The sequence below is a fragment of the Portunus trituberculatus genome, chromosome 31 (genome assembly GCF_017591435.1).
Source record: "Portunus trituberculatus isolate SZX2019 chromosome 31, ASM1759143v1, whole genome shotgun sequence".
NCBI classification, from domain to species: Eukaryota; Metazoa; Arthropoda; class Malacostraca; order Decapoda; family Portunidae; genus Portunus; species Portunus trituberculatus.
In genome coordinates, this window is record NC_059285.1 from 3414122 (window position 1) to 3421304 (window position 7183).

Consider the following 7183-nt stretch of genomic DNA (forward strand, 5'->3'; position numbering starts at 1 on the left):
CCCCTCTGCCAGCCCCAGACCTTCTATTGGTTCACTGTGTCTGCTAAATAATTGATCACTATGGCAACAACACGCGTCTTCCCAGTTGTCAACCAGACGTGGATGTTGCTGCTGCTGTGGTGCCCTGGCGGTATTGCTTCTACTGCTACTACTACTGCGACTGCTGCTACTACTGCTACTGCTACTGGTGCTTTTGCTGCTACTACTAATGCTGCTACTGGTGTTATTGCTGCTGCTACTACTGCTGTTACTGGTGTTACTGTTACTGCTATTACTACTGCTGCTGTCACTGGTGTTCCTGCTGCTGCTACTGCTACAAGAATGAGTGAAGTAGAAAAGTTCATCTGAGTTTGTTAGAGTCAAAATTTGTGAGAAGCTTTATTTATTTCAGTGAGTCGCCACATACAACAACAACAACAACAACACAACACCAGCAGTAACAACATAAACAGCAACAACAATAACTGTAGTAGCAGCAGCAGGTTATCGCGCCACAGCCTCCCAGTCACCAAGTTTCCAGCATGAAGTGTGGTGGCGGCGCGGCGGTCACCACACACTCACACCACACACTCACAGCCACAGTCTGGTGTTGTAGGCATCGGAAACACCACTTTGCTCCTCAATACCGAATGGGAGAAGAAAGCCGCCCACTCACGCCTCGCCGCCATGAATGATGATGGCGCGAGGAGCGTTAGGGCGGCGGGTGGTGAGCTGTGCAGGGACACCAGCGAGCAGCGCGTGATGAGCGTGGCAACGGCCTGTCAATCACGAGAGTTGGTTCTTAATTAATGGCGAGTTAGCCGGTAACGACCCGCGCCATCAGTCCAGCACCGGTGATCACCGCACCGCCTGGCGTCACACCTACTCGCCGCGTGCATGGGAGGCGTCGCGGCAGCAGCGCGTCACGGTCTCGCTACAGTACAGTGCAAGGTCGCCTCCGGAATGTTAGGAACGGTCGCATTTGGTGGTTGATCTTAAGCTCACAACAATGCTCTGACCTTGGGCTGTGGCGACACAGTGATGAGGAGGCAGGGGATAGTAGGGCATGGCAGGGCATGGCAGGTGCTGCACTGCTACCAGACCTGCCCCAGGGACGGCCGTGGCGTGCGTCGCACCGCTGCACGGGATAAAAACACCGGCGTGCACGAGGCTATCGCCGAAAAAGTATCATGAATATGTGAGGCGAAATCTAAAAAAAAGAAAGAGAAAAAAAGAGAAAAAGTGCGCGCTAAAAAAACGGTAATGGCTATAAAAATAATTATTTTTAAAGATAGAGTCGCGGAACACGCACTGTACAATTTTGCGTGGCGGCCCAGCACGCCCTGGCGTGGGCGGCGGTGTGCTGAATTTCAAACTTTTATCCCGATACAGAAAATGTTTCCCCGCACCGCAGCGTGACCATGGAGCGCCACCGCCACCACAGCGACGACCTTCACGGTAGCGGCGCAGCAACGCACGCCCGCCACGCCCCCGCTGGCCGGGGTGCAACCCACTGAATGAAAACTGCGTAGAAAGAAAACCAATAGAAAGAAGAAAGAAAACCATTCAATGGAGAACAATGAGACAACACGAAGGAAGGAAGGAAGGAAGGCACTACAGAACCAATCAACGTCACGACGCCCCGAGGGAATGCCGCCACACACACACACACACACACACACACACACACACACACACACACACACACACACACACACACACACACACATGTTGCCCTCCAGCCAGTAGCGGGTCACATCGGGCAGTGCAACATCCACCTTGCACCTGCCACCTGTCAGTCAGTGTCACGCCGCTGAGGACGGTGCGGTGAGCGGCGACACGCGGCGGCCAACGGGAGGGGGGCAGCCGCGTGTTTTGGCGAGATGGCTGTGTAATGCTACACTTAAATGTCGGTGCGTCAGTCAGCCTTGCAGGGACGAGAGGAGTGTTAAGATTTGCAGGAGAAACTTGGAATATAGCGTGTCCCCCTCCTCCCTCTCTCTCTCTCTCTCTCTCTCTCTCTCTCTCTCTCTCTGGCTCATTTTCCCGAAGGTACAGTGGTTTGCATCGCCTCCAGACCTGAAGAAGATCCACATAGATATCAATGGAGATTTCACGATGATTAACATGATGGAGGAGGAGGAGGAGGAGGAGGAGGAGGAGGAGGAGGAGGAGGAGGAGGAGGAGGAGGAGGAGGAGGAGGAGGAGGAAGAGGAGGATAGAGGATGAAGGATGAAAAGGAGGGAATAAATGAGGAAGGAAGGGTAGAAGAAGGAAGAAAAGAAGCTGGAAGGACGGAGTGAGGCTGGAGATTTAAGGAGAAAGGAGGAGGAGAGGAAAGGTGAGGAAGGAAGAAAGGATGGAGGATGTAGGAAGATGAGGATGGCAGGAGAAAGATTGGAGGATGAAGGATGAGGAAGGAGAGAGGATAGAGAAAAGAAGGAAGGAGAATAGAGAAGGAGGCGAGATGGATAAGGATGTGGGAGAGGGGTGCGTCGGAAACTCTTCTCAGTCCTGCAGGATGGAGACGTGCTGGGAAACTGGAATGACTGGAATGACTGGCTGGAATGACTGTGATAAATGGAATGACTGGAATAATTTTGACTGGAATGACTGGAAAATTTAACTGGAATGCACAAAAGAGAAGAGATGAGAAGAGAGACACATATTCATGAAACACACGCAGAGGAACAGAAAGGAACAAAAAGGAAGGAAGGAAGAAAGAAAGAAAGAACTGGAAGCTGCAGAGAGAGAGAGAGAGAGAGAGAGAGAGAGAGAGAGAGAGAGAGAGAGAGAGAGAGAGAGAGAGAGAGAGAGAGAGAGAGAGAGAGAGAGAGAGAGAGAGAGAGAGAGAGAGAGAGAGAGAGAGAGAGAGAGAATAATATCACAACTAGTCTTTACACAAACAGAAACACGAAAAAGAAAATAAAAAGAAGAAAAATGGATAAAAAGAAAGGTATTGGGAGCTAGAGCTGGAGAGCACGAGAGAGAGAGAGAGAGAGAGAGAGAGAGAGAGAGAGAGAGAGAGAGAGAGAGAGAGAGAGAGAGAGAGAGAGAGAGAGAGAGAGAGAGAGAGAGAGAGAGAGAGAGAGAGAGAGAGAGAGAGAGAGAGAGAGAGAGAGAGAGCAGCAATCCATTAATCCAGCCACGCATCATTACTTTCCCATCACAGGTGAATGAGTCTCCTCCCACGACACCTTTCCCTCAATACTAAGAAGGCGACGAGGAGGAAAACGAACACGAAAAAAAGAAAGAAGGAAAAAAAAAGGAAAGAAAAAAAATAAAGGATATGTTATTAACCCCTTCAGTACCATGACGCGTTTCCATATACATTCTGCTTACAATTTGGGGATTTTATACAGCTTCAGAAACTCATGTGGGGGATTAAAAGAGTGAAGATTCTGACTATTAATCTTCTGAGCTCCATAGACCCTTCCTAATGTCAATAATATGGTCTAATGGTACACAAATCCCATGGTAAAAATGTGTCCCAGTACTGAAGGGATGAAAATAATGAAGACTGTGGCCATTAATCTTCTGACCTCCACAGACCCTTCCTAATATCAATAATATGGTCTAATGGTACACAAATCTCATGGTAAAAATGTGTCCCAGTACTAAAGAGACGAAAATAGTGAAGATTCTGGCCATTTCTGACCTCCATAGACCCTTCCTAATGTCAATAATATGGTACACAAATCTCATGTTAGAAATACGTCTCAGTGCTGAAGGGGTTAAAGTAGCGGAGACCATGAACAACAGTGAGTAACTAACTTGCAAACACTTTATGGACGAAATGAACGTAGCTGAATTCCGAAATGTTTAGTTTCCGAATGTGTGAGACTGAGATAGATGGGAAAGAGGGAAAGAAAAACAAAACCTGCGCAACTTGACATTAGAATAAGGGGAAAGGTATACAATAGAGAACACACGCACGCACACACACACACACACACACACACACACACACACACACACACACACACACAGAGAGAGAGAGAGAGAGAGAGAGAGAGAGAGAGAGAGAGAGAGAGAGAGAGAATATGGGTGATGCAAATATCTATAAAAATTGATATGAGGATGTACCCTGGTGTGTGCGTGCGTCGGTGCGGGTGCGTGTACGTGTACGTGTGTGTGTGTGTGTGTGTGTGTGTGTGTGTGTGTGTCGATTACAAGAGTTAAGAGTGAGGAAGGAAGCTTTGTGAGGTGTCGTGTCACTACCAGATACAAAAAGGCGCCTTAACCTGGAGGATGGTACAGAGAGATAGGGTGATGTGGGGAGAGTTGCTTGGCAGAGACTGTGGGAGGGGGAGGAGAAGGGGGAAGAGGGAACAGGGAAAAGGACAGAGTTGGGGGTGGTAGAAGGGAGAAGTGAAGAGGTGGGGGGGCAGAGATATTTTGAGGTGAAAGAAAACGATGAAAAATGGAAGAAAGGAGGAGAGTTATAGTAATTGAATTTAATAGAGAGAGAGAGAGAGAGAGAGAGAGAGAGAGAGAGAGAGAGAGAGAGAGAGAGAGAGAGAGAGAGAGAGAGAGAAATACATCACACATTCATATACCTCACACAAACAAAATTAACCAACACACACACACACACACACACACACACACACACACACACACACACACACACACACACACACACACACACACACACACACACCTGTCCTTCACACCACACTAATCACCACCACCTATTAAACTAACTACCTGCATGAAGGAACAAGACTCCACACCCACACCTGGCCGCTCAACACCTTTGTAATGGCACACACACAAGAGTTACCTGAGAACATTCACTATGGCACTTTTAAACTCACTCGCTCCTCGTTCAGCAGAGAAGCAGAAGATGGATTAAAGTGGAAGGTGGAAGCGATAGGAGTGAGGGAGGGAAGTGGAGGAGAAAGTAGGGAGTGTGTGAGTGGTTTATGCCTTATACGGGAGTGAGAAAAGCATACGCAGGAGGAGGAGGAGGAGGAAGAGGAGGGAGGAAGGCTGGCTAAGGGGTAGAGTAGTCGTGTGTTGCATGTAGTAAAGTATAGTTTCGCTAGAGTACATTTTTCTCTCTTTTTCTATTCCTTGGTGCAGTTGTGTGTTGCAATGCTGAGTAAGATTATTAGAGGCGGACATTGAGACAGAACAACAGGAGTCCCGATGGAAGGCAAGGAAAGAAAAGAAAATATATACACAAATAAAGTAAACAAAAAGAAAGGGAAGAGGGATGAAATGAAAGAGGAAAAGTAGAACACACACACACACACACACACACACACACACACACACATCGGATCAGCGTCAGCCCTCCCTCTCCTAAAAAGCCTCGATTCTCAAGTGTCGGGTGCCTTGGGGTCGTCCGTCTGGCTCTCAATGCAGCGAGGGAGGCGCCCCACCTTCTTAGGCAGCGAAGAGGTGTTACAGTCAATAATCTCACTCTACACTGCTACGGACCGGATTATGTCACTTGAAAGGCGTTGTGAGGACGTGGGAGGCGTGGCATTACTCTTAACACCTCCACTTCACTACTTTCAAATGACTAATTTAATTTACATGGGTTTCTAAGAATGTTATTAGGTTAGAGTGACATATTAACGAGGTTTCTACATTTTAACCCCTTCATTAATAGGACACAATTTTACCTTGAGATGTGTGTACGATTAGACCTTCACTACTCTAATCCTCCACATGAGTTTCTGAAGCTGTATAAAATCACCAAATAGTAAGCAGAATGAATAAGGAAACGCGGCATGGTACTCAAGGGGTCAAAAGGAGAAACACTCTTGACAACCCGGCGTATCATATCTGTGGGCTTTGATAATAGTCGTGGTGAGAGAGCAAAGCGTATCAGAACATATGCTTTAGTTGTGGAATTCTGCGGTGGGGTTTGTCAGTAGTGGTGGTGGTGGTCAGGGTTAGCGGAGGTGGGGAGGCGCCGCTGGACCGCTTAGAGTTGAGTGGCGGGGCAGCGGGTGGCTTTGTGAGAGGTGACGAGGCGAGAGGCGGAAATTGATGAGGTGACAAAAATTTGGCAGTGAATGAAGGTGAGGTGGTGTGTGTGTGTGTGTGTGTGTGTGTGTGTGTGTGTGTGTGTGTGTGTGTGTGTGTGTGTGTGTGTGGACGGGCGGCCTCAATTCCTACATCCCTCCCTCCCTCTCTCTCCCTCCCTCACTCTCTCCTCTCCTCTCCCGGCCTTCGTTGTTGGGGGGCTTTTAAGTCAATCAATCATGCAAGCAACAGCCTCCCGCCCACGACAGCGTTACCACCTGACACACGACACGCGAGGCACGACATATGACCCTTGCACCACGACCAGGGCAAGGCGGCGTCAGTTGGTAGCGCTTCTTTCCACGACACACAAACTGAACGAGAACCAAGGAGCGAACTCACACACATACAGAACATTAGAAATAAAGACGTAGAAGAAATCTGACCACCAAGAAGAACAAGAAATGAATAATGTAGATGGAGTGACATGGTGTTAGCGATGAGGCGGTGAAGTGGAGTGGTGATGTGCTAGCGTGATGCAGCGGTGATGGACGGAGCAGGAAAAGCGTGACAGCGTGAATACCAGTCCTCTCACCACGCACGCTATTTAGACTGTCGCGTGGCAGATTAGCAGCACATCACTCTGGCTCACCTTTGCTACCCGTGACGCCTCCATTCGTTACTTCTCAATGCTCTCTTCAACACTCTCCTGGCATTTTTTCCTTGGCATTACGTGTGTATTCCGTTACAGTGCGTGACGAGACGATGTGAGTGAGGGAGGCATGCTAACTGGTGTGTTGTTATTGGTTTTGGTTTTGCAGTTAGTGGAGTGTACAAAAACAAATGAATGGGATAGATTTCTTTGTCACACCCACCACCGCATCTGAGTGACAAAGTGAATAAGAAAACATGGCATTTCAATGACAAAAAAGTTAGAAAGCAGTACCAGAACAAAAAAAAGAAGAAAAAAACGAAAGCAAACTGTATATACATGACAAAAAGGAAACTCTGTATTTGAATATGACAAGAAAAAGAGGAAAAAATAACATGGTATCTGAATGACAAACAAAAAAATAGAACACTGCAAGAAAAAAAAAAAGAAAAATATTGGAGCAAGAAAAGAAGAAGAAGAAAAAAAACGTACTTTAATGACACAAAAAGGACGAAAACACGATCTGAATGACGAATTAAACATAGTGAAGACTTATACCCCAATTATCTC